Source organism: Arachis stenosperma, chromosome 6, assembly GCF_014773155.1.
Source record: "Arachis stenosperma cultivar V10309 chromosome 6, arast.V10309.gnm1.PFL2, whole genome shotgun sequence".
Taxonomy (NCBI): Eukaryota; Viridiplantae; Streptophyta; class Magnoliopsida; order Fabales; family Fabaceae; genus Arachis; species Arachis stenosperma.
The window spans coordinates 22,530,188-22,538,811 of NC_080382.1; positions in this window are offsets into that span (position 1 = coordinate 22,530,188).

Sequence of the window (8,624 nt, forward strand, 5' to 3'; positions counted from 1 at the left end):
TGTTGATGGAGGTGAACTGATCATTCAAGTGAATGAAGAATCCTTTGTGTTTAAGGCTCAAGGATATCCCTCTGTCACCATGGAGAGGAAGCATGAAGAGCTTCTCTCAAATCAGAGTCAAACAGAGCCCCCACAGTCAAACTCTAAGTTTGGTGTTGGGAGGCCACAACCAAACTCTAAGTTTGGTGTTGAACCCCCACATTCAAACTCTAAGTTTGGTGTTGGGAGGTTCCAACATTGCTCTGAGTATCTGTGAGGCTCCATGAGAGCCCTCTGTCAAGCTACTGACATTAAAGAAGCGCTTGTTGGGAGGCAACCCAATGTTATATTTTATCTATTTTCCTTTGTTATTTTATGTTTTTTGTAGGTTGATGATCATAAGAAGTCACAAAATCAAGTGAAAAAGCAAAAACAGAATGAAAAACAGGAAGAAAAACAGCACACCCTGGAGGAAGAACTCACTGGCGTTTAAACGCCAGTGAGGCTAGCAGTTGGGCGTTTAACGCCCAGTCTGGCACCATTCTGGGCGTTTAACGTCAGAAAGGGGCACCAGACTGGCGTTAAACGCCAGGAAAGGGCAAGAACCTGGCGTTAAATGCTAGAAATGGGCACCAGCCCGGCGTTTAACGCCAGAAATGGCTCAAAACGTGATTTTGAGTGCCACTTGGTGCAGGGATGACTTTTCCTTGACACCTCAGGATCTGTGGACCCCACAGGATCCCCACCTACCCCTACCACCCTCTTTCTTCTTCACCAATCACCTCAACACCTCTTCCCCATAAACCCTTCTTCACTCCTTCATTTTCACACCACCTAAACACCACTTCTCCCCCTCTTTGGCCGAACACAAAGCCATTCCCTTTTTCCTCATTTCTTCTTCTTCTACTCTCTTCTTTCTTCTTTTGCTCGAGGACGAGCAAACCTTTTAAGTTTGGTGTGGTAAAAGCATTGCTTTTTGTTTTTCCATAACCATTTATGGCATCCAAGGCCGGAGAAACCTCTAGAAAGAGGAAAGGGAAGGCAAAAGCTTCTACCTCCGAGTCATGGAGAGATTCATCTCAAGGGTGCATCAAGACCACTTCTATGAAGTTGTGGCCATGGAGAAGGGTCAACTTTGATCAAAAGGTTGGACCAAGTCCTCATAGATATCTGTGAAGAGGACGCCCAAGGGAAGAGAAATTCAAGAGGGAAGCCGGTTCAACTGAGAAGGCATGACCTCAAGCCCATCACTAAGAAAAGGATGGAGCAAACAAGAGACCCCTCTCATCATGAGAGAGGAGCAACAAAAACAAGGAAGAGACATTGAGGAGCTCAAGCACTCCACAGGATCTTCAAGAGGAAGAACAAGCCGCCATCACTAAGGTGGACCCGTTCTTTAATTTCCTTGTTCTTTTGTTTTTCGAAAATTTATGCTTATGTTTGTCCATGTTTGTGTCTTATGATCATTAGTATCTTAGTGTCTATGCCTTAAAGTTATGAATGTCCTATGAATCCATCACCTTTCTTAAAAGAAAACTGTTTTTATCACAAAAGAACAAGAAGTACAGGATTTCAAATTCATCTTTAAAACTAGCTTAATTAGTTTGATGTGGTGACAATACTTTTTGTTTTCTGAATGTATGCTTGAACAGTGCATATGTCTTTTGAATTTGTTGTTCATGAATGTTAAAATTGTTGGCTCTTGAAAGAATGATGAAAAAGAAGACATGTTACTGAGGATCTGAAAAATCATAAAAATGATTCTTGAAGCAAGAAAAAGCAGTGAATACAAAAAAAAGAGTGAAGCAAGCGAAAAAAAAACGAAAAAGGGGAGAAAAAGAAAAAGAAAGAAAAAGAAAGAAATAAAGTTGTGATCCAAGGCAAAAAGAGTGTGCTTAAGAACCCTGGACACCTCTAATTGGGGACTCTAGCAAAGCTGAGTCACAATCTGAAAAGGTTCACCCAATTATGTGTCTGTGGCATGTATGTATCCGGTGGTAATACTGGAAGACAGAGTGCTTTGGGCCACGGCCAAGACTCAATAAGTAGCTGTGTTCAAGAATCATCATACTTAACTAGGAGAATCAATAACACTATCTGGATTCTGAGTTCCTAAAGAAGCCAATCATTCTGAATTTCAAAGGATAGAGTGACATGCCAAAACTGTTCGGAGGCAAAAAGCTACTAGTCCCGCTCATCTAATTTGGAGCTAAGTTTCATTGATAATTTGGAGTCTATAGTATATTCTCTTCTTTTTATCTTATTTGATTTTCAGTTGCTTGAGGACAAGCAACAATTTAAGTTTGGTGTTGTGATGAGCGGATAATTTGTACCCTTTTTGGCATTGTTTTTAGTATGTTTTTAGTAGTTTTAGTTGAGTTCTTAGTATATTTTTATTAGTTTTTAGTTAAAATTCACTTTTCTGGACTTTACTATGAGTTTGTGTGTTTTTCTGTGATTTCAGGTATTTTCTGGCTGAAATTGAGGGATCTGAGCAAAAATCTGATCCAGAGACTTAAAAGGACTGCAGATGCTGTTGGATTCTGACCTCCCTGCACTCGAAGTGGATTTTCTGGAGCTACAGAAGCCCAATTGGCGCGTTCTCAACGGCGTTGGAAAGTAGACATCCTGGGCTTTCCAGCAATATATGATAGTCCATACTTTGCCCAAGATTTGATGGCCCAAACCGGCGTTCAAAGTCACCTCAAGAAATTCCAGCGTTAAACGCCGGAACTGGCACCAAAATGGGAGTTAAACGCCCAAACTGGCATAAAAGCTGGCGTTTAACTCCAAGGAGAGTCTCTACACGAAAATGCTTCATTGCTCAGCCCAAGCACACACCAAGTGGGCCCGGAAGTAGATTTTTATGTCATTTACTCATCTCTGTACACCCTAGGCTACTAGTTTTCTATAAGTAGGACCTTTTACTATTGTATTTTCATCTAGGAATCTTGGTAGCTATCTTTGAGTTTTATGCTATCTTAGATCACTGGGAGGCTAGCCTCACGGCCATGCCTAGACCTTGTTCTTATGTATTTTCAACGGTGGAGTTTCTACACACCATAGATTAAGGTGTGGAGCTCTGCTGTACCTCGAGTATTAATGCAATTACTATTGTTCTTCTATTCAATTCCGCTTGTTCTTTGTCCAAGATATCACTTGTTCTTCAACTTGATGAAGGTGATGATCCGTGACACTCATCATCATTCTCACTCATGAACAAGGTGACTGACAACCACTCTTGTTCTACAAGCATACGAGGCTTAGTGAATATCTCTTGGATTCCTGATACACGATGCATGGTTGATCGCCTGACAACCGAGTGCTCGCCTGACAAACGAGCCAGCCATTCCGTGAGATCAGAGTCTTCGTGGTATAGGCAAGAACTGATGGCGGCATTCAAGAGAATCCGGAAGGTCTAACCTTGTCTGTGGTATTCTGAGTAGGATTCAATGACTGAATGACTGTGACGTGCTTCAAACTCCTAGCAGGCGGGGCGTTAGTGACAGACGCAAAAGGATCGATGGATTTTATTCCGGCCTGACCGAGAACCGACAGCTGATTAGCCATATGCTGTGACAGAGCATGGGAACATTTTCACTGAGAGGATGGGAGGTAGCCACTGACAACGGTGAAACCCTACATGAGCTTGCCATGGAAAGGAGTAAGAAGGATTGGATGAAGACTGTAGGAAAGCAGAGAGACGGAAGGGAAGGCATCTTCATACGCTTATCTGAAGCTCTCACCAATGATATACATAAGTATCCCTATCTTTCTCTTTATGCTTTATTCGTTTATCACTATACCCATTTGAGTCTGCCTGACTGAGATTTACAAGGTGACCATAGCTTGCTTCATACCAACAATCTCCGTGGGATCGACCCTTACTCGCGTAAGGTATTACTTGGACGACCCAGTGCACTTGCTGGTTAGTTGTGCGGAGTTGTGTTTATGCCATGGTATTGAGCACCAAGTCTTTGGAGCCATTACTAGGGATTATTTGAGTTGTAGTGATCACAATTTCGTGCACCACATGGCACGCCTGCAATCTAAGAAGGTACTACAGCTAGAAAAGGCAACGGATCTCACTAGTGGATGTGCTCTTTTTACTGAAAAGGTTTTTTAATGAGGCACCATGTTGAGATCTAGATCATGCCCGACTTAAAGGGATAAGAAAATTCCCACATGTATATATTTGCATTTTTTCTTTGAATAAAGTTTATTTAGATATTCTACAAAGAATTCAAGACGCATTAATTTGAAGTATTCATCATCCGATTATAAAGCGACAGGTCGGCAGAAAGTGAAAAACAATTTCACTGCACGACCACGATAAAGATAAATCGTCCGATAAAGGTGAAAACGCGATTCACCCAAAGGACGATCTAAAGATGCCAACCACTTTCTACAAATCGTAAAAGGTGAACACAGAATAATGTAAGAAGTTATCGAAAGCAATCCAAAAAAGAACCTGACGAGGTCTTACGAATCGCTAAAATAATAACTTAAGGACTGGTCGAACGTTAAGAAGTCGAACTAAGTCAACCCAAGTTATAAGTAAACCCTGGAAAGAGGTCTGGCCAACCCTATTAAAGAGGATTACTTTAACTTAGAAGGGCCTGACATAACAAAGTCGGCCCAAAACAAAAAGTTATACAAGTAGTCCCTGAAAGAGATCTGACAAAGATCCAAGAAAGAGGACTACAAAAAAATAACTTAAAGGAGACCGACATAACCAAGTCGGACTCCTACCACTAAAAAGTTATACAAGTAGTCCCTGAAAGAGATCTGACAAAGATTCAAGAAAGAGGACTACAAAAAATAACTTAAAGGAGACCGACATAACCAAGTCGGACTCCTACCACTAAAAAGTTATAAAAGTAATCCCTGAAAGAGACCTGAGAAAGGTCCAAAAAAGAGGATTACAAAAATAACTTAGAAAGAGGTCGACCTAACGAAGTTGATCTCCTACAAACAAGTTATAAAAGTAATCCCTGAAAGAGACCTGACAAAGGTCCAAGAAAGAGGATTACGAAAATAACCTAGAAAGAGGTCGACCTATCGAAGTCAACCTCCTACAAAACAAGTTATAAGTAATCCCTAAAAAAGACCTGACAAAGGTCCAAAAAAGAGGATTACAAAAATAACTTAGAAGAGGACCAACGCAAAGGAATCGGTCACAAATACAGAAAACCGAGAAACAAGTTGGACCTATACAATCACAGCCTCAAAGGATCCGAGATACAAGCAATAAAACGAAATAATCCAAGGAGGTCGAGCTGCAAGATTTCAACATCAGCAGAAAACAGAAGAAGATGCCAAGTCAAAAAACTACTTCTTTTTCTACAGAGTTATAAAGGCCTTGAAAGGCCACCAAAACCTACTATCAAAAAGATAGCAAGCTATTGTTTGTCTTTCAAAATAAAAAAGTTGCTAGATAAGCAACTAAGAAATGTCAGCAATTAACTAAAAAGTTTCGAAAGCCCACAAGCCGGGCCAACTACATCCAGCAAAAGATCAACAAACATCAGGGGTTTTCTTAGCAGCATCAGGACAAGGAGAAGGAGGGCGAGTCTGAATGGGCACAGCATCTACAATTCCATCCTCCTGGTTCAGAATCTGGCAATCCGAATCAGGAGCAACCGGAGGAACAGAAGAAATCGGCACTTTGGTAGAGGACACAAGGGGAGGAGCAACCTCATCATCATCACCCTCATCATCAGGGACAATCTTGCCATCCCTGACAACATTATCCAGGCTAAAGAGGGTGAGATCGGCCTCGGGAGCAATAACTCGAACTTGCTCCTTCAAGTTCTCGTAAGCAGCAGTCACGCTGCCAACGAGATGACTTTGGAGCTCAGAATAATCTTCTCGGACATTGTCGAGCTCCCCCCTCAGGCGCATCACCTCCCGATAAGATGTAACATAACTCTCCTTTTGCATCATGGCTGTGTTTCTTCCTTTTTCACTTTTATTGCTTTTTTTTTACTGGGATCTTATTATTGAGTTTGTCTCATAGGATGTGTTTCAAGCATAGGACTTAGGATAGATAGTTGCTTTCTTTCCTTGTTTGGTGAACCAACTTAGCTTACTAATCATCCTACCAGAAACATTCAGAATTCACTTCACAAAATAACTCCACTCTTGTTCTTTTCATAACATTTTCTTTTTGATTAACTTAAAGGACAAGCATACAAGTAAGAAAGATGAAGGTGCAATGATAAGCAGTGAACCATGCTTATTACTAAAAGTAATCATAATAGAATAGAGGTAGAACACAGAATTCAAAACAAGAGACATTTATGATTGCCATTAAGTCTACTGGGAGTAAATGAGAAGGAAAGGAACTTTACAACCTTTGTAGCTCATCTTCGCCCTTGTTGTTCCTTCCTGCAGACTTCCTCCCTCCAATCACCATCTTAGAATAAGTGCTTTACAGGCAAGCAACAAGTAAGAGCAGTGGTGTTGAGATTGTGATTCAACCATGAATGTCAAAAAAAGAGAAACAAGATATGAGTAATTGATGAGCGGATAATTTGTACGCTTTTTGGCATTGTTTTTAGTATGTTTTTAGTAGTTTTAGTTGAGTTCTTAGTATATTTTTATTAGTTTTTAGTTAAAATTCACTTTTCTGGACTTTACTATGAGTTTGTGTGTTTTTCTGTGATTTCAGGTATTTTCTGGCTGAAATTGAGGGTCCTGAGCAAAAATCTGATTTAGAGACTAAAAAGGACTGCAGATGCTGTTGGATTCTGACCTCCCTGCACTCGAAGTAGATTTTCTGGAGCTACAGAAGCCCAATTGGCGCGCTCTCAACGGCATTGGAAAGTAGACATCCTGGGCTTTCCAGCAATATATGATAGTCCATACTTTGCCCATAATTTGATGGCCCAAACCGGCGTAGCAATTCGGCCTCAGAAATTCCAGCGTTAAACGCCGGAACTGGCATAAAACTTGGAGTTAAACGCCCAAACTGGCATGAAAGCTGGCGTTTAACTCCAGAAAAGGTCTCTACACGAAAATGCTTCATTGTTCAGCCCAAGCACACATCAAGTGGGCCCGAAAGTGAATTTTTCTGTCATTTACTCATTTCTGTAAACCTTAGGATACTAGTTTACTATTAATAGGATCTTTTGACATTGTATCTGTACCTCATGACCTCATGACATTTTTACACATTTCATTGTATACTTTCCACGGCATGAGTCTCTAAACCCCATGGTTGGGGGTGAGGAGCTCTGCTGTGTCTTGATGGATTAATGCAATTACTACTGTTTCTTATTCAATCATGCTTGCTTCCATTCTAAGATATCACTTGCTCTTAACCCGGATGAATGTGATGATCCGTGACACTCATCATCATTCTCAACTATGAACAAGTGCCTGACAACCACCTCTGTTCTACTTTAGATTGAGTAGATATCTCTTGGATTCCTTAACAAGAATCTTCGTGGTATGAGCTAGAACTGATGGCGGCATTCAAGAGAGTCCGGAAGGTCTAAACCTTGTCTGTGGTATTCTGAGTAGGACTCAATGATTGAATGACTGTGACGTGCTTCAAACTCCTGAAGACGGGGCGTTAGTGACAGACGCAAAAGAATCACTGGATTCTATTCCGGCCTGAACGAGAACCGACAGATGATTAGCCATGCTGTGACAGAGCATCGGGACGTATTTTCACTGAGAGGATGGGAGGTAGCCATTGACAACGGTGAAACCCTACATACAGCTTGCCATGGAAGGAGCCTTGCGTGTTTGATGAAGAAGACGGTAGGAAAGCAGAGATTCAGAAGATGGAGCATCTCCAAAACCTCAACCTATTCTCCATTACTGCAAAACAAGTACCTTTTTCATGTTCTTTTGCTTTTTACAATCAATCCTGATAATTTCTGATATCCTGACTAAGATTTACAAGATAACCATAGCTTGCTTCAAGCCGACAATCTCCGTGGGATCGACCCTTGCTCACGCAAGGTATTACTTGGACGACCCAGTGCACTTGCTGGTTAGTTGTGCGGGATTGCAAAAGTGTTATTGTAATTTCGTGCACCAAGTTTTTGGCGCCGTTGCCGGGGATTGTTCGAGTTTGGACAACTGACGGCTTATCTTGTTGCTTAGATTAGGACTGTTTTATTCTTGTTGGTTTAGAGTCTTTTAGTTGAGTCTAGTTTCATATTTTAAGTTTGGTGTCCTCTTTGTGTTTTTCCCTTAAAAAAAATTTTCGAAAATTAAGTGTTTGATTTTCTAAAAATTTTAAGTTTGGTGTCTTTTTGTTGTTTTTCTCTTTCCTCATTAAAATTAAAAAAAAATATATATCCTTTCTTTGTTTTACTCATAATTTTCGAAATTTTGCATTAAATTAGTCAAAGATTTTCAAAATCATATCTTTTCAATCATTTTTATTTGCAATCATATCTTCTCAATCATATCTTTTTCAAAATAATTTTTAATCATATCTTTTCAATTGCTGATTTCAAAATCTTTTTAATTAACTAATTGATTCAGTTTTCAATTTGCTTTGATCTTATTTTTTTTTTAATTTTCGAAATTTTATTTTATTTTATATTTTTCGGTTACTTAAAAAAAATAATAAATAAATAAAAAAACAAAATTTATCTATTTGCAATCATTATCATTTCCCTTTT